General features: G+C 43.9%; 27 non-coding genes across 27 annotated transcripts; all 27 read right to left on the reverse strand.

The window, feature by feature from the left end:
- Positions 1 to 205: 205 nt before the first annotated feature.
- Positions 206 to 277, reverse strand: TRNAQ-UUG (transfer RNA glutamine (anticodon UUG)). Its single transcript has one exon. It is a non-coding gene; the product is annotated as a tRNA-Gln (tRNA).
- A 380-nt stretch (positions 278 to 657) lies between these two features.
- TRNAQ-UUG (transfer RNA glutamine (anticodon UUG)) lies at positions 658 to 729 on the reverse strand. The gene has a single exon. It is a non-coding gene; the product is annotated as a tRNA-Gln (tRNA).
- Positions 730 to 2,083: 1,354 nt separating this feature from the next.
- TRNAQ-UUG (transfer RNA glutamine (anticodon UUG)) lies at positions 2,084 to 2,155 on the reverse strand. The gene has a single exon. It is a non-coding gene; the product is annotated as a tRNA-Gln (tRNA).
- A 902-nt stretch (positions 2,156 to 3,057) lies between these two features.
- TRNAQ-UUG (transfer RNA glutamine (anticodon UUG)) lies at positions 3,058 to 3,129 on the reverse strand. The gene has a single exon. It is a non-coding gene; the product is annotated as a tRNA-Gln (tRNA).
- A 1,355-nt stretch (positions 3,130 to 4,484) lies between these two features.
- TRNAQ-UUG (transfer RNA glutamine (anticodon UUG)) lies at positions 4,485 to 4,556 on the reverse strand. Its single transcript has one exon. It is a non-coding gene; the product is annotated as a tRNA-Gln (tRNA).
- Positions 4,557 to 4,935: 379 nt separating this feature from the next.
- On the reverse strand, positions 4,936 to 5,007 carry TRNAQ-UUG (transfer RNA glutamine (anticodon UUG)). Its single transcript has one exon. It is a non-coding gene; the product is annotated as a tRNA-Gln (tRNA).
- A 902-nt stretch (positions 5,008 to 5,909) lies between these two features.
- Positions 5,910 to 5,981, reverse strand: TRNAQ-UUG (transfer RNA glutamine (anticodon UUG)). The gene has a single exon. It is a non-coding gene; the product is annotated as a tRNA-Gln (tRNA).
- A 1,355-nt stretch (positions 5,982 to 7,336) lies between these two features.
- On the reverse strand, positions 7,337 to 7,408 carry TRNAQ-UUG (transfer RNA glutamine (anticodon UUG)). The gene has a single exon. It is a non-coding gene; the product is annotated as a tRNA-Gln (tRNA).
- A 379-nt stretch (positions 7,409 to 7,787) lies between these two features.
- TRNAQ-UUG (transfer RNA glutamine (anticodon UUG)) lies at positions 7,788 to 7,859 on the reverse strand. Its single transcript has one exon. It is a non-coding gene; the product is annotated as a tRNA-Gln (tRNA).
- Positions 7,860 to 8,761: 902 nt separating this feature from the next.
- On the reverse strand, positions 8,762 to 8,833 carry TRNAQ-UUG (transfer RNA glutamine (anticodon UUG)). The gene has a single exon. It is a non-coding gene; the product is annotated as a tRNA-Gln (tRNA).
- Positions 8,834 to 9,213: 380 nt separating this feature from the next.
- On the reverse strand, positions 9,214 to 9,285 carry TRNAQ-UUG (transfer RNA glutamine (anticodon UUG)). The gene has a single exon. It is a non-coding gene; the product is annotated as a tRNA-Gln (tRNA).
- A 379-nt stretch (positions 9,286 to 9,664) lies between these two features.
- TRNAQ-UUG (transfer RNA glutamine (anticodon UUG)) lies at positions 9,665 to 9,736 on the reverse strand. Its single transcript has one exon. It is a non-coding gene; the product is annotated as a tRNA-Gln (tRNA).
- Positions 9,737 to 10,639: 903 nt separating this feature from the next.
- TRNAQ-UUG (transfer RNA glutamine (anticodon UUG)) lies at positions 10,640 to 10,711 on the reverse strand. The gene has a single exon. It is a non-coding gene; the product is annotated as a tRNA-Gln (tRNA).
- Positions 10,712 to 11,091: 380 nt separating this feature from the next.
- Positions 11,092 to 11,163, reverse strand: TRNAQ-UUG (transfer RNA glutamine (anticodon UUG)). The gene has a single exon. It is a non-coding gene; the product is annotated as a tRNA-Gln (tRNA).
- Positions 11,164 to 12,065: 902 nt separating this feature from the next.
- On the reverse strand, positions 12,066 to 12,137 carry TRNAQ-UUG (transfer RNA glutamine (anticodon UUG)). Its single transcript has one exon. It is a non-coding gene; the product is annotated as a tRNA-Gln (tRNA).
- A 380-nt stretch (positions 12,138 to 12,517) lies between these two features.
- On the reverse strand, positions 12,518 to 12,589 carry TRNAQ-UUG (transfer RNA glutamine (anticodon UUG)). Its single transcript has one exon. It is a non-coding gene; the product is annotated as a tRNA-Gln (tRNA).
- A 902-nt stretch (positions 12,590 to 13,491) lies between these two features.
- Positions 13,492 to 13,563, reverse strand: TRNAQ-UUG (transfer RNA glutamine (anticodon UUG)). The gene has a single exon. It is a non-coding gene; the product is annotated as a tRNA-Gln (tRNA).
- Positions 13,564 to 14,466: 903 nt separating this feature from the next.
- On the reverse strand, positions 14,467 to 14,538 carry TRNAQ-UUG (transfer RNA glutamine (anticodon UUG)). The gene has a single exon. It is a non-coding gene; the product is annotated as a tRNA-Gln (tRNA).
- A 380-nt stretch (positions 14,539 to 14,918) lies between these two features.
- On the reverse strand, positions 14,919 to 14,990 carry TRNAQ-UUG (transfer RNA glutamine (anticodon UUG)). The gene has a single exon. It is a non-coding gene; the product is annotated as a tRNA-Gln (tRNA).
- Positions 14,991 to 15,892: 902 nt separating this feature from the next.
- TRNAQ-UUG (transfer RNA glutamine (anticodon UUG)) lies at positions 15,893 to 15,964 on the reverse strand. Its single transcript has one exon. It is a non-coding gene; the product is annotated as a tRNA-Gln (tRNA).
- A 380-nt stretch (positions 15,965 to 16,344) lies between these two features.
- Positions 16,345 to 16,416, reverse strand: TRNAQ-UUG (transfer RNA glutamine (anticodon UUG)). Its single transcript has one exon. It is a non-coding gene; the product is annotated as a tRNA-Gln (tRNA).
- A 902-nt stretch (positions 16,417 to 17,318) lies between these two features.
- On the reverse strand, positions 17,319 to 17,390 carry TRNAQ-UUG (transfer RNA glutamine (anticodon UUG)). The gene has a single exon. It is a non-coding gene; the product is annotated as a tRNA-Gln (tRNA).
- A 380-nt stretch (positions 17,391 to 17,770) lies between these two features.
- Positions 17,771 to 17,842, reverse strand: TRNAQ-UUG (transfer RNA glutamine (anticodon UUG)). Its single transcript has one exon. It is a non-coding gene; the product is annotated as a tRNA-Gln (tRNA).
- Positions 17,843 to 18,744: 902 nt separating this feature from the next.
- TRNAQ-UUG (transfer RNA glutamine (anticodon UUG)) lies at positions 18,745 to 18,816 on the reverse strand. The gene has a single exon. It is a non-coding gene; the product is annotated as a tRNA-Gln (tRNA).
- Positions 18,817 to 19,196: 380 nt separating this feature from the next.
- Positions 19,197 to 19,268, reverse strand: TRNAQ-UUG (transfer RNA glutamine (anticodon UUG)). The gene has a single exon. It is a non-coding gene; the product is annotated as a tRNA-Gln (tRNA).
- Positions 19,269 to 20,622: 1,354 nt separating this feature from the next.
- On the reverse strand, positions 20,623 to 20,694 carry TRNAQ-UUG (transfer RNA glutamine (anticodon UUG)). The gene has a single exon. It is a non-coding gene; the product is annotated as a tRNA-Gln (tRNA).
- Positions 20,695 to 22,571: 1,877 nt separating this feature from the next.
- TRNAQ-UUG (transfer RNA glutamine (anticodon UUG)) lies at positions 22,572 to 22,643 on the reverse strand. Its single transcript has one exon. It is a non-coding gene; the product is annotated as a tRNA-Gln (tRNA).
- Positions 22,644 to 24,322: the final 1,679 nt, after the last annotated feature.

A 24,322-nucleotide genomic window follows, 5' to 3' on the forward strand; every position in this document is an offset into this window, starting at 1 on the left:
GTACTTAGGGTTGCAGATATTCTTTTTAAATACAGCTCTCTGTGTCATCAGTATGCTTTGGCAATTGGCTGGACCTGGGCAGCTGGCTACGCTCACAATTTTCACAACTAGCCACATTAGCAACAACTTCTGCTGTCATTGGCCTTTGTAGCCGTAAGACACAAATTGAAATTCCAAGATGAAATCTGCAATGAGCCTCTAAAGAAGGTCCCACCGAGATTCGAACTCGGATCGCTGGATTCAAAGTCCAGAGTGCTAACCATTACACCATGGAACCCTTGGGGCATGCTCAACTGCTCTCTATTTTGCTGGATACATATGTCCGTAGGTTAAGCCCCCTATCCCTTTAACTCCATTACATTTGAATCTTAAAAGAACTTAACCTGAGACCAACTCCAGAACATGTTGCATACCAGGGGGAGAGAAAAGGTCAAAAAGACCTCTCCAAGTCAAAACTAATGTATCTGCTGCAGGTTTGCCTGGTAGTGGCCTTTAGGAGATAACAAATGATCTGTGATTAGCACATCTGGGTGGCTGGCTACGCTCACTATTTTCACAACCAGCCACGTTAGCAACAACTTCTGCTGTCACTGGCCTTTGTGGCCGTAAGAAACAAATTGAAATTCCAAGATGAAATCTGCAATGAGACTCTGATGAAGGTTCCACCGAGATTTGATCTCGGATCACTGGATTCAAAGTCCAGAGTGCTAACCATTACACCATGGAACCCTTGGGCATGCTCAACTGCTCTCTATTTTGCTGTATACATATGTCCTTAGGTTAAGCCCCCTATCCCTTTAACTCCATTAAAATTGAATCTTAAAAGAACTTAACCTGAGACCAACTCCAGAACATGTTGCATACCAGGGGGAGAGAAAAGGTCAAAAAGACCTCTCCAAGGCAAAACTAATGTATCTGCTGCAAGTTTGCCTGGTGGTGGGCTTTAGGAGAGAACAAATGATCTGTGATTAGCACACTGGGCTCGCTGGCCTACGCCTTTCAAAACTGCTGGCCCGCAGATGTATTCTTTGCAGGACAAGAGTTCAGAAACTGTTTATGATGGAGGAGGTCTAGAGATGGTGCAAGCATAATTGGAGTTTCTGGAGTGAGTAATGGGAGAACAGGAAATCAAGGCCTTTGGGGCCAAAATGGGATGCTGGCAATCACTGTGGAAGAGTAGAGATGAGGCCTGTTGAGAACTTTGAAGATGCAAGAAACTGGGAGAAATAGATACACCAGTGTTAAATTCCACAGGTGGCGTGAAGCATCCATATCCTCTGAACTTGAAAACTTGTCTTTGGACAGAAAACTTTGACAAAGATGGAGTTGAGAGGAATGGCTAGAAGATGAATTTCCCTAATTGTCATGTTTTGCTAAATCTGAGCAAAAAAGACAACTTAGCTTCTTCCTCCTGTTCCTGGTAAAAGTACTTAGGGTTGCAGATATTCTTTTTAAATACAGCTCTCTGTGTCATCAGTATGCTTTGGCAATTGGCTGGACCTGGGCAGCTGGCTACGCTCACAATTTTCACAACTAGCCACATTAGCAACAACTTCTGCTGTCATTGGCCTTTGTAGCCGTAAGACACAAATTGAAATTCCAAGATGAAATCTGCAATGAGCCTCTAAAGAAGGTCCCACCGAGATTCGAACTCGGATCGCTGGATTCAAAGTCCAGAGTGCTAACCATTACACCAAGGAACCCTTGGGGCATGCTCAACTGCTCTCTATTTTGCTGGATACATATGTCCGTAGGTTAAGCCCCCTATCCCTTTAACTCCATTACATTTGAATCTTAAAAGAACTTAACCTGAGACCAACTCCAGAACATGTTGCATACCAGGGGGAGAGAAAAGGTCAAAAAGACCTCTCCAAGTCAAAACTAATGTATCTGCTGCAGGTTTGCCTGGTAGTGGCCTTTAGGAGATAACAAATGATCTGTGATTAGCACATCTGGGTGGCTGGCTACGCTCACTATTTTCACAACCAGCCACGTTAGCAACAACTTCTGCTGTCACTGGCCTTTGTGGCCGTAAGAAACAAATTGAAATTCCAAGATGAAATCTGCAATGAGACTCTGATGAAGGTTCCACCGAGATTTGATCTCGGATCACTGGATTCAAAGTCCAGAGTGCTAACCATTACACCATGGAACCCTTGGGCATGCTCAACTGCTCTCTATTTTGCTGTATACATATGTCCGTAGGTTAAGCCCCCTATCCCTTTAACTCCATTAAAATTGAATCTTAAAAGAACTTAACCTGAGACCAACTCCAGAACATGTTGCATACCAGGGGGAGAGAAAAGGTCAAAAAGACCTCTCCAAGGAAAAACTAATGTATCTGCTGCAAGTTTGCCTGGTGGTGGGCTTTAGGAGAGAACAAATGATCTGTGATTAGCACACTGGGCTCGCTGGCCTACGCCTTTCAAAACTGCTGGCCCGCAGATGTATTCTTTGCAGGACAAGAGTTCAGGAACTGTTTATGATGGAGGAGGTCTAGAGATGGTGCAAGCATAATTGGAGTTTCTGGAGTGAGTAATGGGAGAACAGGAAATCAAGGCCTTTGGGGCCAAAATGGGATGCTGGCAATCACTGTGGAAGAGTAGAGATGAGGCCTGTTGAGAACTTTGAAGATGCAAGAAACTGGGAGAAATAGATACACCAGTGTTAAATTCCACAGGTGGCGTGAAGCATCCATATCCTCTGAACTTGAAAACTTGTCTTTGGACAGAAAACTTTGACAAAGATGGAGTTGAGAGGAATGGCTAGAAGATGAATTTCCCTAATTGTCATGTTTTGCTAAATCTGAGCAAAAAAGACAACTTAGCTTCTTCCTCCTGTTCCTGGTAAAAGTACTTAGGGTTGCAGATATTCTTTTTAAATACAGCTCTCTGTGTCATCAGTATGCTTTGGCAATTGGCTGGACCTGGGCAGCTGGCTACGCTCACAATTTTCACAACTAGCCACATTAGCAACAACTTCTGCTGTCATTGGCCTTTGTAGCCGTAAGACACAAATTGAAATTCCAAGATGAAATCTGCAATGAGCCTCTAAAGAAGGTCCCACCGAGATTCGAACTCGGATCACTGGATTCAAAGTCCAGAGTGCTAACCATTACACCATGGAACCCTTGGGGCATGCTCAACTGCTCTCTATTTTGCTGGATACATATGTCCGTAGGTTAAGCCCCCTATCCCTTTAACTCCATTAAAATTGAATCTTAAAAGAACTTAACCTGATACCAACTCCAGAACATGTTGCATACCAGGGGGAGAGAAAAGGTCAAAAAGACCTCTCCAAGGCAAAACTAATGTATCTGCTGCAAGTTTGCCTGGTGGTGGGCTTTAGGAGAGAACAAATGATCTGTGATTAGCACACTGGGCTCGCTGTCCTACGCCTTTCAAAACTGCTGGCCCGCAGATGTATTCTTTGCAGGACAAGAGTTCAGGAACTGTTTATGATGGAGGAGGTCTAGAGATGGTGCAAGCATAATTGGAGTTTCTGGAGTGAGTAATGGGAGAACAGGAAATCAAGGCCTTTGGGGCCAAAATGGGATGCTGGCAATCACTGTGGAAGAGTAGAGATGAGGCCTGTTGAGAACTTTGAAGATGCAAGAAACTGGGAGAAATAGATACACCAGTGTTAAATTCCACAGGTGGCGTGAAGCATCCATATCCTCTGAACTTGAAAACTTGTCTTTGGACAGAAAACTTTGACAAAGATGGAGTTGAGAGGAATGGCTAGAAGATGAATTTCCCTAATTGTCATGTTTTGCTAAATCTGAGCAAAAAAGACAACTTAGCTTCTTCCTCCTGTTCCTGGTAAAAGTACTTAGGGTTGCAGATATTCTTTTTAAATACAGCTCTCTGTGTCATCAGTATGCTTTGGCAATTGGCTGGACCTGGGCAGCTGGCTACGCTCACAATTTTCACAACTAGCCACATTAGCAACAACTTCTGCTGTCATTGGCCTTTGTAGCCGTAAGACACAAATTGAAATTCCAAGATGAAATCTGCAATGAGCCTCTAAAGAAGGTCCCACCGAGATTCGAACTCAGATCGCTGGATTCAAAGTCCAGAGTGCTAACCATTTCACCATGGAACCCTTGGGGCATGCTCAACTGCTCGCTATTTTGCTGGATACATATGTCCGTAGGTTAAGCCCCCTATCCCTTTAACTCCATTACATTTGAATCTTAAAAGAACTTAACCTGAGACCAACTCCAGAACATGTTGCATACCAGGGGGAGAGAAAAGGTCAAAAAGACCTCTCCAAGGCAAAACTAATGTATCTGCTGCAGGTTTGCCTGGTAGTGGCCTTTAGGAGATAACAAATGATCTGTGATTAGCACATCTGGGTGGCTGGCTACGCTCACTATTTTCACAACCAGCCACGTTAGCAACAACTTCTGCTGTCACTGGCCTTTGTGGCCGTAAGACACAAATTGAAATTCCAAGATGAAATCTGCAATGAGCCTCTAAGGAAGGTCCCACCGAGATTCGAACTCAGATCGCTGGATTCAAAGTCCAGAGTGCTAACCATTACACCATGGAACCCTTGGGCATGCTCAACTGCTCTCTATTTTGCTGTATACATATGTCCGTAGGTTAAGCCCCCTATCCCTTTAACTCCATTAAAATTGAATCTTAAAAGAACTTAACCTGAGACCAACTCCAGAACATGTTGCATACCAGGGGGAGAGAAAAGGTCAAAAAGACCTCTCCAAGTCAAAACTAATGTATCTGCTGCAGGTTTGCCTGGTAGTGGCCTTTAGGAGATAACAAATGATCTGTGATTAGCACATCTGGGTGGCTGGCTACGCTCACTATTTTCACAACCAGCCACGTTAGCAACAACTTCTGCTGTCACTGGCCTTTGTGGCCGTAAGAAACAAATTGAAATTCCAAGATGAAATCTGCAATGAGACTCTGATGAAGGTTCCACCGAGATTTGATCTCGGATCACTGGATTCAAAGTCCAGAGTGCTAACCATTACACCATGGAACCCTTGGGCATGCTCAACTGCTCTCTATTTTGCTGTATACATATGTCCGTAGGTTAAGCCCCCTATCCCTTTAACTCCATTAAAATTGAATCTTAAAAGAACTTAACCTGAGACCAACTCCAGAACATGTTGCATACCAGGGGGAGAGAAAAGGTCAAAAAGACCTCTCCAAGGCAAAACTAATGTATCTGCTGCAAGTTTGCCTGGTGGTGGGCTTTAGGAGAGAACAAATGATCTGTGATTAGCACACTGGGCTCGCTGGCCTACGCCTTTCAAAACTGCTGGCCCGCAGATGTATTCTTTGCAGGACAAGTGTTCAGGAACTGTTTATGATGGAGGAGGTCCAGAGATGGTGCAAGCATAATTGGAGTTTCTGGAGTGAGTAATGGGAGAACAGGAAATCAAGGCCTTTGGGGCCAAAATGGGATGCTGGCAATCACTGTGGAAGAGTAGAGATGAGGCCTGTTGAGAACTTTGAAGATGCAAGAAACTGGGAGAAATAGATACACCAGTGTTAAATTCCACAGGTGGCGTGAAGCATCCATATCCTCTGAACTTGAAAACTTGTCTTTGGACAGAAAACTTTGACAAAGATGGAGTTGAGAGGAATGGCTAGAAGATGAATTTCCCTAATTGTCATGTTTTGCTAAATCTGAGCAAAAAAGACAACTTAGCTTCTTCCTCCTGTTCCTGGTAAAAGTACTTAGGGTTGCAGATATTCTTTTTAAATACAGCTCTCTGTGTCATCAGTATGCTTTGGCAATTGGCTGGACCTGGGCAGCTGGCTACGCTCACAATTTTCACAACTAGCCACATTAGCAACAACTTCTGCTGTCATTGGCCTTTGTAGCCGTAAGACACAAATTGAAATTCCAAGATGAAATCTGCAATGAGCCTCTAAAGAAGGTCCCACCGAGATTCGAACTCGGATCACTGGATTCAAAGTCCAGAGTGCTAACCATTACACCATGGAACCCTTGGGGCATGCTCAACTGCTCTCTATTTTGCTGGATACATATGTCCGTAGGTTAAGCCCCCTATCCCTTTAACTCCATTAAAATTGAATCTTAAAAGAACTTAACCTGATACCAACTCCAGAACATGTTGCATACCAGGGGGAGAGAAAAGGTCAAAAAGACCTCTCCAAGGCAAAACTAATGTATCTGCTGCAAGTTTGCCTGGTGGTGGGCTTTAGGAGAGAACAAATGATCTGTGATTAGCACACTGGGCTCGCTGTCCTACGCCTTTCAAAACTGCTGGCCCGCAGATGTATTCTTTGCAGGACAAGAGTTCAGGAACTGTTTATGATGGAGGAGGTCTAGAGATGGTGCAAGCATAATTGGAGTTTCTGGAGTGAGTAATGGGAGAACAGGAAATCAAGGCCTTTGGGGCCAAAATGGGATGCTGGCAATCACTGTGGAAGAGTAGAGATGAGGCCTGTTGAGAACTTTGAAGATGCAAGAAACTGGGAGAAATAGATACACCAGTGTTAAATTCCACAGGTGGCGTGAAGCATCCATATCCTCTGAACTTGAAAACTTGTCTTTGGACAGAAAACTTTGACAAAGATGGAGTTGAGAGGAATGGCTAGAAGATGAATTTCCCTAATTGTCATGTTTTGCTAAATCTGAGCAAAAAAGACAACTTAGCTTCTTCCTCCTGTTCCTGGTAAAAGTACTTAGGGTTGCAGATATTCTTTTTAAATACAGCTCTCTGTGTCATCAGTATGCTTTGGCAATTGGCTGGACCTGGGCAGCTGGCTACGCTCACAATTTTCACAACTAGCCACATTAGCAACAACTTCTGCTGTCATTGGCCTTTGTAGCCGTAAGACACAAATTGAAATTCCAAGATGAAATCTGCAATGAGCCTCTAAAGAAGGTCCCACCGAGATTCGAACTCAGATCGCTGGATTCAAAGTCCAGAGTGCTAACCATTTCACCATGGAACCCTTGGGGCATGCTCAACTGCTCGCTATTTTGCTGGATACATATGTCCGTAGGTTAAGCCCCCTATCCCTTTAACTCCATTACATTTGAATCTTAAAAGAACTTAACCTGAGACCAACTCCAGAACATGTTGCATACCAGGGGGAGAGAAAAGGTCAAAAAGACCTCTCCAAGGCAAAACTAATGTATCTGCTGCAGGTTTGCCTGGTAGTGGCCTTTAGGAGATAACAAATGATCTGTGATTAGCACATCTGGGTGGCTGGCTACGCTCACTATTTTCACAACCAGCCACGTTAGCAACAACTTCTGCTGTCACTGGCCTTTGTGGCCGTAAGACACAAATTGAAATTCCAAGATGAAATCTGCAATGAGCCTCTAAGGAAGGTCCCACCGAGATTCGAACTCAGATCGCTGGATTCAAAGTCCAGAGTGCTAACCATTACACCATGGAACCCTTGGGCATGCTCAACTGCTCTCTATTTTGCTGTATACATATGTCCGTAGGTTAAGCCCCCTATCCCTTTAACTCCATTAAAATTGAATCTTAAAAGAACTTAACCTGAGACCAACTCCAGAACATGTTGCATACCAGGGGGAGAGAAAAGGTCAAAAAGACCTCTCCAAGTCAAAACTAATGTATCTGCTGCAGGTTTGCCTGGTAGTGGCCTTTAGGAGATAACAAATGATCTGTGATTAGCACATCTGGGTGGCTGGCTACGCTCACTATTTTCACAACCAGCCACGTTAGCAACAACTTCTGCTGTCACTGGCCTTTGTGGCCGTAAGAAACAAATTGAAATTCCAAGATGAAATCTGCAATGAGACTCTGATGAAGGTTCCACCGAGATTTGATCTCGGATCACTGGATTCAAAGTCCAGAGTGCTAACCATTACACCATGGAACCCTTGGGCATGCTCAACTGCTCTCTATTTTGCTGTATACATATGTCCGTAGGTTAAGCCCCCTATCCCTTTAACTCCATTAAAATTGAATCTTAAAAGAACTTAACCTGAGACCAACTCCAGAACATGTTGCATACCAGGGGGAGAGAAAAGGTCAAAAAGACCTCTCCAAGGCAAAACTAATGTATCTGCTGCAAGTTTGCCTGGTGGTGGGCTTTAGGAGAGAACAAATGATCTGTGATTAGCACACTGGGCTCGCTGGCCTACGCCTTTCAAAACTGCTGGCCCGCAGATGTATTCTTTGCAGGACAAGTGTTCAGGAACTGTTTATGATGGAGGAGGTCCAGAGATGGTGCAAGCATAATTGGAGTTTCTGGAGTGAGTAATGGGAGAACAGGAAATCAAGGCCTTTGGGGCCAAAATGGGATGCTGGCAATCACTGTGGAAGAGTAGAGATGAGGCCTGTTGAGAACTTTGAAGATGCAAGAAACTGGGAGAAATAGATACACCAGTGTTAAATTCCACAGGTGGCGTGAAGCATCCATATCCTCTGAACTTGAAAACTTGTCTTTGGACAGAAAACTTTGACAAAGATGGAGTTGAGAGGAATGGCTAGAAGATGAATTTCCCTAATTGTCATGTTTTGCTAAATCTGAGCAAAAAAGACAACTTAGCTTCTTCCTCCTGTTCCTGGTAAAAGTACTTAGGGTTGCAGATATTCTTTTTAAATACAGCTCTCTGTGTCATCAGTATGCTTTGGCAATTGGCTGGACCTGGGCAGCTGGCTACGCTCACAATTTTCACAACTAGCCACATTAGCAACAACTTCTGCTGTCATTGGCCTTTGTAGCCGTAAGACACAAATTGAAATTCCAAGATGAAATCTGCAATGAGCCTCTAAAGAAGGTCCCACCGAGATTCGAACTCGGATCGCTGGATTCAAAGTCCAGAGTGCTAACCATTACACCATGGAACCCTTGGGGCATGCTCAACTGCTCTCTATTTTGCTGGATACATATGTCCGTAGGTTAAGCCCCCTATCCCTTTAACTCCATTACATTTGAATCTTAAAAGAACTTAACCTGAGACCAACTCCAGAACATGTTGCATACCAGGGGGAGAGAAAAGGTCAAAAAGACCTCTCCAAGGCAAAACTAATGTATCTGCTGCAGGTTTGCCTGGTAGTGGCCTTTAGGAGATAACAAATGATCTGTGATTAGCACATCTGGGTGGCTGGCTACGCTCACTATTTTCACAACCAGCCACGTTAGCAACAACTTCTGCTGTCACTGGCCTTTGTGGCCGTAAGACACAAATTGAAATTCCAAGATGAAATCTGCAATGAGCCTCTAAGGAAGGTCCCACCGAGATTCGAACTCAGATCGCTGGATTCAAAGTCCAGAGTGCTAACCATTACACCATGGAACCCTTGGGCATGCTCAACTGCTCTCTATTTTGCTGGATACATATGTCCGTAGGTTAAGCCCCCTATCCCTTTAACTCCATTAAAATTGAATCTTAAAAGAACTTAACCTGAGACCAACTCCAGAACATGTTGCATACCAGGGGGAGAGAAAAGGTCAAAAAGACCTCTCCAAGTCAAAACTAATGTATCTGCTGCAGGTTTGCCTGGTAGTGGCCTTTAGGAGATAACAAATGATCTGTGATTAGCACATCTGGGTGGCTGGCTACGCTCACTATTTTCACAACCAGCCACGTTAGCAACAACTTCTGCTGTCACTGGCCTTTGTGGCCGTAAGAAACAAATTGAAATTCCAAGATGAAATCTGCAATGAGACTCTGATGAAGGTTCCACCGAGATTTGATCTCGGATCACTGGATTCAAAGTCCAGAGTGCTAACCATTACACCATGGAACCCTTGGGCATGCTCAACTGCTCTCTATTTTGCTGTATACATATGTCCGTAGGTTAAGCCCCCCTATCCCTTTAACTCCATTAAAATTGAATCTTAAAAGAACTTAACCTGAGACCAACTCCAGAACATGTTGCATACCAGGGGGAGAGAAAAGGTCAAAAAGACCTCTCCAAGGCAAAACTAATGTATCTGCTGCAAGTTTGCCTGGTGGTGGGCTTTAGGAGAGAACAAATGATCTGTGATTAGCACACTGGGCTCGCTGGCCTACGCCTTTCAAAACTGCTGGCCCGCAGATGTATTCTTTGCAGGACAAGAGTTCAGAAACTGTTTATGATGGAGGAGGTCTAGAGATGGTGCAAGCATAATTGGAGTTTCTGGAGTGAGTAATGGGAGAACAGGAAATCAAGGCCTTTGGGGCCAAAATGGGATGCTGGCAATCACTGTGGAAGAGTAGAGATGAGGCCTGTTGAGAACTTTGAAGATGCAAGAAACTGGGAGAAATAGATACACCAGTGTTAAATTCCACAGGTGGCGTGAAGCATCCATATCCTCTGAACTTGAAAACTTGTCTTTGAACAGAAAACTTTGACAAAGATGGAGTTGAGAGGAATGGCTAGAAGATGAATTTCCCTAATTGTCATGTTTTGCTAAATCTGAGCAAAAAAGACAACTTAGCTTCTTCCTCCTGTTCCTGGTAAAAGTACTTAGGGTTGCAGATATTCTTTTTAAATACAGCTCTCTGTGTCATCAGTATGCTTTGGCAATTGGCTGGACCTGGGCAGCTGGCTACGCTCACAATTTTCACAACTAGCCACATTAGCAACAACTTCTGCTGTCATTGGCCTTTGTAGCCGTAAGATACAAATTGAAATTCCAAGATGAAATCTGCAATGAGCCTCTAAAGAAGGTCCCACCGAGATTCGAACTCGGATCGCTGGATTCAAAGTCCAGAGTGCTAACCATTACACCATGGAACCCTTGGGGCATGCTCAACTGCTCTCTATTTTGCTGGATACATATGTCCGTAGGTTAAGCCCCCTATCCCTTTAACTCCATTACATTTGAATCTTAAAAGAACTTAACCTGAGACCAACTCCAGAACATGTTGCATACCAGGGGGAGAGAAAAGGTCAAAAAGACCTCTCCAAGTCAAAACTAATGTATCTGCTGCAGGTTTGCCTGGTAGTGGCCTTTAGGAGATAACAAATGATCTGTGATTAGCACATCTGGGTGGCTGGCTACGCTCACTATTTTCACAACCAGCCACGTTAGCAACAACTTCTGCTGTCACTGGCCTTTGTGGCCGTAAGAAACAAATTGAAATTCCAAGATGAAATCTGCAATGAGACTCTGATGAAGGTTCCACCGAGATTTGATCTCGGATCACTGGATTCAAAGTCCAGAGTGCTAACCATTACACCATGGAACCCTTGGGCATGCTCAACTGCTCTCTATTTTTCTGTATACATATGTCCTTAGGTTAAGCCCCCTATCCCTTTAACTCCATTAAAATTGAATCTTAAAAGAACTTAACCTGAGACCAACTCCAGAACATGTTGCATACCAGGGGGAGAGAAAAGGTCAAAAAGACCTCTCCAAGGCAAAACTAATGTATCTGCTGCAAGTTTGCCTGGTGGTGGGCTTTAGGAGAGAACAAATGATCTGTGATTAGCACACTGGGCTCGCTGGCCTACGCCTTTCAAAACTGCTGGCCCGCAGATGTATTCTTTGCAGGACAAGAGTTCAGAAACTGTTTATGATGGAGGAGGTCTAGAGATGGTGCAAGCATAATTGGAGTTTCTGGAGTGAGTAATGGGAGAACAGGAAATCAAGGCCTTTGGGGCCAAAATGGGATGCTGGCAATCACTGTGGAAGAGTAGAGATGAGGCCTGTTGAGAACTTTGAAGATGCAAGAAACTGGGAGAAATAGATACACCAGTGTTAAATTCCACAGGTGGCGTGAAGCATCCATATCCTCTGAACTTGAAAACTTGTCTTTGAACAGAAAACTTTGACAAAGATGGAGTTGAGAGGAATGGCTAGAAGATGAATTTCCCTAATTGTCATGTTTTGCTAAATCTGAGCAAAAAAGACAACTTAGCTTCTTCCTCCTGTTCCTGGTAAAAGTACTTAGGGTTGCAGATATTCTTTTTAAATACAGCTCTCTGTGTCATCAGTATGCTTTGGCAATTGGCTGGACCTGGGCAGCTGGCTACGCTCACAATTTTCACAACTAGCCACATTAGCAACAACTTCTGCTGTCATTGGCCTTTGTAGCCGTAAGACACAAATTGAAATTCCAAGATGAAATCTGCAATGAGCCTCTAAAGAAGGTCCCACCGAGATTCGAACTCGGATCGCTGGATTCAAAGTCCAGAGTGCTAACCATTACACCATGGAACCCTTGGGGCATGCTCAACTGCTCTCTATTTTGCTGGATACATATGTCCGTAGGTTAAGCCCCCTATCCCTTTAACTCCATTACATTTGAATCTTAAAAGAACTTAACCTGAGACCAACTCCAGAACATGTTGCATACCAGGGGGAGAGAAAAGGTCAAAAAGACCTCTCCAAGTCAAAACTAATGTATCTGCTGCAGGTTTGCCTGGTAGTGGCCTTTAGGAGATAACAAATGATCTGTGATTAGCACATCTGGGTGGCTGGCTACGCTCACTATTTTCACAACCAGCCACGTTAGCAACAACTTCTGCTGTCACTGGCCTTTGTGGCCGTAAGAAACAAATTGAAATTCCAAGATGAAATCTGCAATGAGACTCTGATGAAGGTTCCACCGAGATTTGATCTCGGATCACTGGATTCAAAGTCCAGAGTGCTAACCATTACACCATGGAACCCTTGGGCATGCTCAACTGCTCTCTATTTTGCTGTATACATATGTCCTTAGGTTAAGCCCCCTATCCCTTTAACTCCATTAAAATTGAATCTTAAAAGAACTTAACCTGAGACCAACTCCAGAACATGTTGCATACCAGGGGGAGAGAAAAGGTCAAAAAGACCTCTCCAAGGCAAAACTAATGTATCTGCTGCAAGTTTGCCTGGTGGTGGGCTTTAGGAGAGAACAAATGATCTGTGATTAGCACACTGGGCTCGCTGGCCTACGCCTTTCAAAACTGCTGGCCCGCAGATGTATTCTTTGCAGGACAAGAGTTCAGAAACTGTTTATGATGGAGGAGGTCTAGAGATGGTGCAAGCATAATTGGAGTTTCTGGAGTGAGTAATGGGAGAACAGGAAATCAAGGCCTTTGGGGCCAAAATGGGATGCTGGCAATCACTGTGGAAGAGTAGAGATGAGGCCTGTTGAGAACTTTGAAGATGCAAGAAACTGGGAGAAATAGATACACCAGTGTTAAATTCCACAGGTGGCGTGAAGCATCCATATCCTCTGAACTTGAAAACTTGTCTTTGGACAGAAAACTTTGACAAAGATGGAGTTGAGAGGAATGGCTAGAAGATGAATTTCCCTAATTGTCATGTTTTGCTAAATCTGAGCAAAAAAGACAACTTAGCTTCTTCCTCCTGTTCCTGGTAAAAGTACTTAGGGTTGCAGATATTCTTTTTAAATACAGCTCTCTGTGTCATCAGTATGCTTTGGCAATTGGCTGGACCTGGGCAGCTGGCTACGCTCACAATTTTCACAACTAGCCACATTAGCAACAACTTCTGCTGTCATTGGCCTTTGTAGCCGTAAGACACAAATTGAAATTCCAAGATGAAATCTGCAATGAGCCTCTAAAGAAGGTCCCACCGAGATTCGAACTCGGATCACTGGATTCAAAGTCCAGAGTGCTAACCATTACACCATGGAACCCTTGGGGCATGCTCAACTGCTCTCTATTTTGCTGGATACATATGTCCGTAGGTTAAGCCCCCTATCCCTTTAACTCCATTACATTTGAATCTTAAAAGAACTTAACCTGAGACCAACTCCAGAACATGTTGCATACCAGGGGGAGAGAAAAGGTCAAAAAGACCTCTCCAAGTCAAAACTAATGTATCTGCTGCAGGTTTGCCTGGTAGTGGCCTTTAGGAGATAACAAATGATCTGTGATTAGCACACTGGGCTCGCTGGCCTACGCCTTTCAAAACTGCTGGCCCGCAGATGTATTCTTTGCAGGACAAGAGTTCAGGAACTGTTTATGATGGAGGAGGTCTAGAGATGGTGCAAGCATAATTGGAGTTTCTGGAGTGAGTAATGGGAGAACAGGAAATCAAGGCCTTTGGGGCCAAAATGGGATGCTGGCAATCACTGTGGAAGAGTAGAGATGAGGCCTGTTGAGAACTTTGAAGATGCAAGAAACTGGGAGAAATAGATACACCAGTGTTAAATTCCACAGGTGGCGTGAAGCATCCATATCCTCTGAACTTGAAAACTTGTCTTTGGACAGAAAACTTTGACAAAGATGGAGTTGAGAGGAATGGCTAGAAGATGAATTTCCCTAATTGTCATGTTTTGCTAAATCTGAGCAAAAAAGACAACTTAGCTTCTTCCTCCTGTTCCTGGTAAAAGTACTTAGGGTTGCAGATATTCTTTTTAAATACAGCTCTCTGTGTCATCAGTATGCTTTGGCAATTGGCTGGACCTGGGCAGCTGGCTACGCTCACAATTTTCACAACTAGCCACATTAGCAACAACTTCTGCTGTCATTGGCCTTTGTAGCCGTAAGACACAAATTGAAATTCCAAGATGAAATCTGCAATGAGCCTCTAAAGAAGGTCCCACCGAGATTCGAACTCGGATCGCTGGATTCAAAGTCCAGAGTGCTAACCATTACACCATGGAACCCTTGGGGCATGCTCAACTGCTCTCTATTTTGCTGGATACATATGTCCGTAGGTTAAGCCCCCTATCCCTTTAACTCCATTACATTTGAATCTTAAAAGAACTTAACCTGAGACCAACTCCAGAACATGTTGCATACCAGGGGGAGAGAAAAGGTCAAAAAGACCTCTCCAAGTCAAAACTAATGTATCTGCTGCAGGTTTGCCTGGTAGTGGCCTTTAGGAGATAACAAATGATCTGTGATTAGCACATCTGGGTGGCTGGCTACGCTCACTATTTTCACAACCAGCCACGTTAGCAACAACTTCTGCTGTCACTGGCCTTTGTGGCCGTAAGAAACAAATTGAAATTCCAAGATGAAATCTGCAATGAGACTCTGATGAAGGTTCCACCGAGATTTGATCTCGGATCACTGGATTCAAAGTCCAGAGTGCTAACCATTACACCATGGAACCCTTGGGCATGCTCAACTGCTCTCTATTTTGCTGTATACATATGTCCGTAGGTTAAGCCCCCTATCCCTTTAACTCCATTAAAATTGAATCTTAAAAGAACTTAACCTGAGACCAACTCCAGAACATGTTGCATACCAGGGGGAGAGAAAAGGTCAAAAAGACCTCTCCAAGGCAAAACTAATGTATCTGCTGCAAGTTTGCCTGGTGGTGGGCTTTAGGAGAGAACAAATGATCTGTGATTAGCACACTGGGCTCGCTGGCCTACGCCTTTCAAAACTGCTGGCCCGCAGATGTATTCTTTGCAGGACAAGAGTTCAGAAACTGTTTATGATGGAGGAGGTCTAGAGATGGTGCAAGCATAATTGGAGTTTCTGGAGTGAGTAATGGGAGAACAGGAAATCAAGGCCTTTGGGGCCAAAATGGGATGCTGGCAATCACTGTGGAAGAGTAGAGATGAGGCCTGTTGAGAACTTTGAAGATGCAAGAAACTGGGAGAAATAGATACACCAGTGTTAAATTCCACAGGTGGCGTGAAGCATCCATATCCTCTGAACTTGAAAACTTGTCTTTGAACAGAAAACTTTGACAAAGATGGAGTTGAGAGGAATGGCTAGAAGATGAATTTCCCTAATTGTCATGTTTTGCTAAATCTGAGCAAAAAAGACAACTTAGCTTCTTCCTCCTGTTCCTGGTAAAAGTACTTAGGGTTGCAGATATTCTTTTTAAATACAGCTCTCTGTGTCATCAGTATGCTTTGGCAATTGGCTGGACCTGGGCAGCTGGCTACGCTCACAATTTTCACAACTAGCCACATTAGCAACAACTTCTGCTGTCATTGGCCTTTGTAGCCGTAAGACACAAATTGAAATTCCAAGATGAAATCTGCAATGAGCCTCTAAAGAAGGTCCCACCGAGATTCGAACTCGGATCGCTGGATTCAAAGTCCAGAGTGCTAACCATTACACCATGGAACCCTTGGGGCATGCTCAACTGCTCTCTATTTTGCTGGATACATATGTCCGTAGGTTAAGCCCCCTATCCCTTTAACTCCATTACATTTGAATCTTAAAAGAACTTAACCTGAGACCAACTCCAGAACATGTTGCATACCAGGGGGAGAGAAAAGGTCAAAAAGACCTCTCCAAGTCAAAACTAATGTATCTGCTGCAGGTTTGCCTGGTAGTGGCCTTTAGGAGATAACAAATGATCTGTGATTAGCACATCTGGGTGGCTGGCTACGCTCACTATTTTCACAACCAGCCACGTTAGCAACAACTTCTGCTGTCACTGGCCTTTGTGGCCGTAAGAAACAAATTGAAATTCCAAGATGAAATCTGCAATGAGACTCTGATGAAGGTTCCACCGAGATTTGATCTCGGATCACTGGATTCAAAGTCCAGAGTGCTAACCATTACACCATGGAACCCTTGGGCATGCTCAACTGCTCTCTATTTTGCTGTATACAGATGTCCGTAGGTTAAGCCCCCTATCCCTTTAACTCCATTAAAATTGAATCTTAAAAGAACTTAACCTGAGACCAACTCCAGAACATGTTGCATACCAGGGGGAGAGAAAAGGTCAAAAAGACCTCTCCAAGGCAAAACTAATGTATCTGCTGCAAGTTTGCCTGGTGGTGGGCTTTAGGAGAGAACAAATGATCTGTGATTAGCACACTGGGCTCGCTGGCCTACGCCTTTCAAAACTGCTGGCCCGCAGATGTATTCTTTGCAGGACAAGAGTTCAGGAACTGTTTATGATGGAGGAGGTCTAGAGATGGTGCAAGCATAATTGGAGTTTCTGGAGTGAGTAATGGGAGAACAGGAAATCAAGGCCTTTGGGGCCAAAATGGGATGCTGGCAATCACTGTGGAAGAGTAGAGATGAGGCCTGTTGAGAACTTTGAAGATGCAAGAAACTGGGAGAAATAGATACACCAGTGTTAAATTCCACAGGTGGCGTGAAGCATCCATATCCTCTGAACTTGAAAACTTGTCTTTGGACAGAAAACTTTGACAAAGATGGAGTTGAGAGGAATGGCTAGAAGATGAATTTCCCTAATTGTCATGTTTTGCTAAATCTGAGCAAAAAAGACAACTTAGCTTCTTCCTCCTGTTCCTGGTAAAAGTACTTAGGGTTGCAGATATTCTTTTTAAATACAGCTCTCTGTGTCATCAGTATGCTTTGGCAATTGGCTGGACCTGGGCAGCTGGCTACGCTCACAATTTTCACAACTAGCCACATTAGCAACAACTTCTGCTGTCATTGGCCTTTGTAGCCGTAAGACACAAATTGAAATTCCAAGATGAAATCTGCAATGAGCCTCTAAAGAAGGTCCCACCGAGATTCGAACTCGGAGCGCTGGATTCAAAGTCCAGAGTGCTAACCATTACACCATGGAACCCTTGGGGCATGCTCAACTGCTCTCTATTTTGCTGGATACATTTGTCCGTAGGTTAAGCCCCCTATCCCTTTAACTCCATTACATTTGAATCTTAAAAGAACTTAACCTGAGACCAACTCCAGAACATGTTGCATACCAGGGGGAGAGAAAAGGTCAAAAAGACCTCTCCAAGTCAAAACTAATGTATCTGCTGCAGGTTTGCCTGGTAGTGGCCTTTAGGAGATAACAAATGATCTGTGATTAGCACATCTGGGTGGCTGGCTACGCTCACTATTTTCACAACCAGCCACGTTAGCAACAACTTCTGCTGTCACTGGCCTTTGTGGCCGTAAGAAACAAATTGAAATTCCAAGATGAAATCTGCAATGAGACTCTGATGAAGGTTCCACCGAGATTTGATCTCGGATCACTGGATTCAAAGTCCAGAGTGCTAACCATTACACCATGGAACCCTTGGGCATGCTCAACTGCTCTCTATTTTGCTGTATACATATGTCCGTAGGTTAAGCCCCCTATCCCTTTAACTCCATTAAAATTGAATCTTAAAAGAACTTAACCTGAGACCAACTCCAGAACATGTTGCATACCAGGGGGAGAGAAAAGGTCAAAAAGACCTCTCCAAGGCAAAACTAATGTATCTGCTGCAAGTTTGCCTGGTGGTGGGCTTTAGGAGAGAACAAATGATCTGTGATTAGCACACTGGGCTCGCTGGCCTACGCCTTTCAAAACTGCTGGCCCGCAGATGTATTCTTTGCAGGACAAGAGTTCAGGAACTGTTTATGATGGAGGAGGTCTAGAGATGGTGCAAGCATAATTGGAGTTTCTGGAGTGAGTAATGGGAGAACAGGAAATCAAGGCCTTTGGGGCCAAAATGGGATGCTGGCAATCACTGTGGAAGAGTAGAGATGAGGCCTGTTGAGAACTTTGAAGATGCAAGAAACTGGGAGAAATAGATACACCAGTGTTAAATTCCACAGGTGGCGTGAAGCATCCATATCCTCTGAACTTGAAAACTTGTCTTTGGACAGAAAACTTTGACAAAGATGGAGTTGAGAGGAATGGCTAGAAGATGAATTTCCCTAATTGTCATGTTTTGCTAAATCTGAGCAAAAAAGACAACTTAGCTTCTTCCTCCTGTTCCTGGTAAAAGTACTTAGGGTTGCAGATATTCTTTTTAAATACAGCTCTCTGTGTCATCAGTATGCTTTGGCAATTGGCTGGACCTGGGCAGCTGGCTACGCTCACAATTTTCACAACTAGCCACATTAGCAACAACTTCTGCTGTCATTGGCCTTTGTAGCCGTAAGACACAAATTGAAATTCCAAGATGAAATCTGCAATGAGCCTCTAAAGAAGGTCCCACCGAGATTCGAACTCGGATCGCTGGATTCAAAGTCCAGAGTGCTAACCATTACACCATGGAACCCTTGGGGCATGCTCAACTGCTCTCTATTTTGCTGGATACATTTGTCCGTAGGTTAAGCCCCCTATCCCTTTAACTCCATTACATTTGAATCTTAAAAGAACTTAACCTGAGACCAACTCCAGAACATGTTGCATACCAGGGGGAGAGAAAAGGTCAAAAAGACCTCTCCAAGTCAAAACTAATGTATCTGCTGCAGGTTTGCCTGGTAGTGGCCTTTAGGAGATAACAAATGATCTGTGATTAGCACATCTGGGTGGCTGGCTACGCTCACTATTTTCACAACCAGCCACGTTAGCAACAACTTCTGCTGTCACTGGCCTTTGTGGCCGTAAGAAACAAATTGAAATTCCAAGATGAAATCTGCAATGAGACTCTGATGAAGGTTCCACCGAGATTTGATCTCGGATCACTGGATTCAAAGTCCAGAGTGCTAACCATTACACCATAGAACCCTTGGGCATGCTCAACTGCTCTCTATTTTGCTGTATACAGATGTCCGTAGGTTAAGCCCCCTATCCCTTTAACTCCATTAAAATTGAATCTTAAAAGAACTTAACCTGAGACCAACTCCAGAACATGTTGCATACCAGGGGGAGAGAAAAGGTCAAAAAGACCTCTCCAAGGCAAAACTAATGTATCTGCTGCAAGTTTGCCTGGTGGTGGGCTTTAGGAGAGAACAAATGATCTGTGATTAGCACACTGGGCTCGCTGGCCTACGCCTTTCAAAACTGCTGGCCCGCAGATGTATTCTTTGCAGGACAAGAGTTCAGAAACTGTTTATGATGGAGGAGGTCTAGAGATGGTGCAAGCATAATTGGAGTTTCTGGAGTGAGTAATGGGAGAACAGGAAATCAAGGCCTTTGGGGCCAAAATGGGATGCTGGCAATCACTGTGGAAGAGTAGAGATGAGGCCTGTTGAGAACTTTGAAGATGCAAGAAACTGGGAGAAATAGATACACCAGTGTTAAATTCCACAGGTGGCGTGAAGCATCCATATCCTCTGAACTTGAAAACTTGTCTTTGGACAGAAAACTTTGACAAAGATGGAGTTGAGAGGAATGGCTAGAAGATGAATTTCCCTAATTGTCATGTTTTGCTAAATCTGAGCAAAAAAGACAACTTAGCTTCTTCCTCCTGTTCCTGGTAAAAGTACTTAGGGTTGCAGATATTCTTTTTAAATACAGCTCTCTGTGTCATCAGTATGCTTTGGCAATTGGCTGGACCTGGGCAGCTGGCTACGCTCACAATTTTCACAACTAGCCACATTAGCAACAACTTCTGCTGTCATTGGCCTTTGTAGCCGTAAGACACAAATTGAAATTCCAAGATGAAATCTGCAATGAGCCTCTAAAGAAGGTCCCACCGAGATTCGAACTCGGATCGCTGGATTCAAAGTCCAGAGTGCTAACCATTACACCAAGGAACCCTTGGGGCATGCTCAACTGCTCTCTATTTTGCTGGATACATATGTCCGTAGGTTAAGCCCCCTATCCCTTTAACTCCATTACATTTGAATCTTAAAAGAACTTAACCTGAGACCAACTCCAGAACATGTTGCATACCAGGGGGAGAGAAAAGGTCAAAAAGACCTCTCCAAGTCAAAACTAATGTATCTGCTGCAGGTTTGCCTGGTAGTGGCCTTTAGGAGATAACAAATGATCTGTGATTAGCACATCTGGGTGGCTGGCTACGCTCACTATTTTCACAACCAGCCACGTTAGCAACAACTTCTGCTGTCACTGGCCTTTGTGGCCGTAAGAAACAAATTGAAATTCCAAGATGAAATCTGCAATGAGACTCTGATGAAGGTTCCACCGAGATTTGATCTCGGATCACTGGATTCAAAGTCCAGAGTGCTAACCATTACACCATGGAACCCTTGGGCATGCTCAACTGCTCTCTATTTTGCTGTATACATATGTCCGTAGGTTAAGCCCCCTATCCCTTTAACTCCATTAAAATTGAATCTTAAAAGAACTTAACCTGAGACCAACTCCAGAACATGTTGCATACCAGGGGGAGAGAAAAGGTCAAAAAGACCTCTCCAAGGCAAAACTAATGTATCTGCTGCAAGTTTGCCTGGTGGTGGGCTTTAGGAGAGAACAAATGATCTGTGATTAGCACACTGGGCTCGCTGGCCTACGCCTTTCAAAACTGCTGGCCCGCAGATGTATTCTTTGCAGGACAAGAGTTCAGGAACTGTTTATGATGGAGGAGGTCTAGAGATGGTGCAAGCATAATTGGAGTTTCTGGAGTGAGTAATGGGAGAACAGGAAATCAAGGCCTTTGGGGCCAAAATGGGATGCTGGCAATCACTGTGGAAGAGTAGAGATGAGGCCTGTTGAGAACTTTGAAGATGCAAGAAACTGGGAGAAATAGATACACCAGTGTTAAATTCCACAGGTGGCGTGAAGCATCCATATCCTCTGAACTTGAAAACTTGTCTTTGGACAGAAAACTTTGACAAAGATGGAGTTGAGAGGAATGGCTAGAAGATGAATTTCCCTAATTGTCATGTTTTGCTAAATCTGAGCAAAAAAGACAACTTAGCTTCTTCCTCCTGTTCCTGGTAAAAGTACTTAGGGTTGCAGATATTCTTTTTAAATACAGCTCTCTGTGTCATCAGTATGCTTTGGCAATTTGCTGGACCTGGGCAGCTGGCTACGCTCACAATTTTCACAACTAGCCACATTAGCAACAACTTCTGCTGTCATTGGCCTTTGTAGCCGTAAGACACAAATTGAAATTCCAAGATGAAATCTGCAATGAGCCTCTAAAGAAGGTCCCACCGAGATTCGAACTCGGATCGCTGGATTCAAAGTCCAGAGTGCTAACCATTACACCAAGGAACCCTTGGGGCATGCTCAACTGATCTCTATTTTGCTGGATACATATGTCCGTAGGTTAAGCCCCCTATCCCTTTAACTCCATTAAAATTGAATCTTAAAAGAACTTAACCTGAGACCAACTCCAGAACATGTTGCATACCAGGGGGAGAGAAAAGGTCAAAAAGACCTCTCCAAGGCAAAACTAATGTATCTGCTGCAAGTTTGCCTGGTGGTGGGCTTTAGGAGAGAACAAATGATCTGTGATTAGCACACTGGGCTCGCTGGCCTACGCCTTTCAAAACTGCTGGCCCGCAGATGTATTCTTTGCAGGACAAGAGTTCAGAAACTGTTTATGATGGAGGAGGTCTAGAGATGGTGCAAGCATAATTGGAGTTTCTGGAGTGAGTAATGGGAGAACAGGAAATCAAGGCCTTTGGGGCCAAAATGGGATGCTGGCAATCACTGTGGAAGAGTAGAGATGAGGCCTGTTGAGAACTTTGAAGATGCAAGAAACTGGGAGAAATAGATACACCAGTGTTAAATTCCACAGGTGGCGTGAAGCATCCATATCCTCTGAACTTGAAAACTTGTCTTTGGACAGAAAACTTTGACAAAGATGGAGTTGAGAGGAATGGCTAGAAGATGAATTTCCCTAATTGTCATGTTTTGCTAAATCTGAGCAAAAAAGACAACTTAGCTTCTTCCTCCTGTTCCTGGTAAAAGTACTTAGGGTTGCAGATATTCTTTTTAAATACAGCTCTCTGTGTCATCAGTATGCTTTGGCAATTGGCTGGACCTGGGCAGCTGGCTACGCTCACAATTTTCACAACTAGCCACATTAGCAACAACTTCTGCTGTCATTGGCCTTTGTAGCCGTAAGACACAAATTGAAATTCCAAGATGAAATCTGCAATGAGCCTCTAAAGAAGGTCCCACCGAGATTCGAACTCGGATCGCTGGATTCAAAGTCCAGAGTGCTAACCATTACACCATGGAACCCTTGGGGCATGCTCAACTGCTCTCTATTTTGCTGGATACATATGTCCGTAGGTTAAGCCCCCTATCCCTTTAACTCCATTACATTTGAATCTTAAAAGAACTTAACCTGAGACCAACTCCAGAACATGTTGCATACCAGGGGGAGAGAAAAGGTCAAAAAGACCTCTCCAAGTCAAAACTAATGTATCTGCTGCAGGTTTGCCTGGTAGTGGCCTTTAGGAGATAACAAATGATCTGTGATTAGCACATCTGGGTGGCTGGCTACGCTCACTATTTTCACAACCAGCCACGTTAGCAACAACTTCTGCTGTCACTGGCCTTTGTGGCCGTAAGAAACAAATTGAAATTCCAAGATGAAATCTGCAATGAGACTCTGATGAAGGTTCCACCAAGATTTGATCTCGGATCACTGGATTCAAAGTCCAGAGTGCTAACCATTACACCATGGAACCCTTGGGCATGCTCAACTGCTCTCTATTTTGCTGTATACAGATGTCCGTAGGTTAAGCCCCCTATCCCTTTAACTCCATTAAAATTGAATCTTAAAAGAACTTAACCTGAGACCAACTCCAGAACATGTTGCATACCAGGGGGAGAGAAAAGGTCAAAAAGACCTCTCCAAGGCAAAACTAATGTATCTGCTGCAAGTTTGCCTGGTGGTGGGCTTTAGGAGAGAACAAATGATCTGTGATTAGCACACTGGGCTCGCTGGCCTACGCCTTTCAAAACTGCTGGCCCGCAGATGTATTCTTTGCAGGACAAGAGTTCAGGAACTGTTTATGATGGAGGAGGTCTAGAGATGGTGCAAGCATAATTGGAGTTTCTGGAGTGAGTAATGGGAGAACAGGAAATCAAGGCCTTTGGGGCCAAAATGGGATGCTGGCAATCACTGTGGAAGAGTAGAGATGAGGCCTGTTGAGAACTTTGAAGATGCAAGAAACTGGGAGAAATAGATACACCAGTGTTAAATTCCACAGGTGGCGTGAAGCATCCATATCCTCTGAACTTGAAAACTTGTCTTTGGACAGAAAACTTTGACAAAGATGGAGTTGAGAGGAATGGCTAGAAGATGAATTTCCCTAATTGTCATGTTTTGCTAAATCTGAGCAAAAAAGACAACTTAGCTTCTTCCTCCTGTTCCTGGTAAAAGTACTTAGGGTTGCAGATATTCTTTACAGCTCTCTGTGTCATCAGTATGCTTTGGCAATTTGCTGGACCTGGGCAGCTGGCTACGCTCACAATTTTCACAACTAGCCACATTAGCAACAACTTCTGCTGTCATTGGCCTTTGTAGCCGTAAGACACAAATTGAAATTCCAAGATGAAATCTGCAATGAGCCTCTAAAGAAGGTCCCACCGAGATTCGAACTCGGATCGCTGGATTCAAAGTCCAGAGTGCTAACCATTACACCAAGGAACCCTTGGGGCATGCTCAACTGATCTCTATTTTGCTGGATACATATGTCCGTAGGTTAAGCCCCCTATCCCTTTAACTCCATTACATTTGAATCTTAAAAGAACTTAACCTGAGACCAACTCCAGAACATGTTGCATACCAGGGGGAGAGAAAAGGTCAAAAAGACCTCTCCAAGTCAAAACTAATGTATCTGCTGCAGGTTTGCCTGGTAGTGGCCTTTAGGAGATAACAAATGATCTGTGATTAGCACATCTGGGTGGCT

This window comes from Lithobates pipiens, unplaced genomic scaffold (genome assembly GCF_037356315.1).
Source record: "Lithobates pipiens isolate NorthernLeopardFrog02 unplaced genomic scaffold, aLitPip1_a1.2 Scaffold_18, whole genome shotgun sequence".
NCBI classification, from domain to species: domain Eukaryota; kingdom Metazoa; phylum Chordata; class Amphibia; order Anura; family Ranidae; genus Lithobates; species Lithobates pipiens.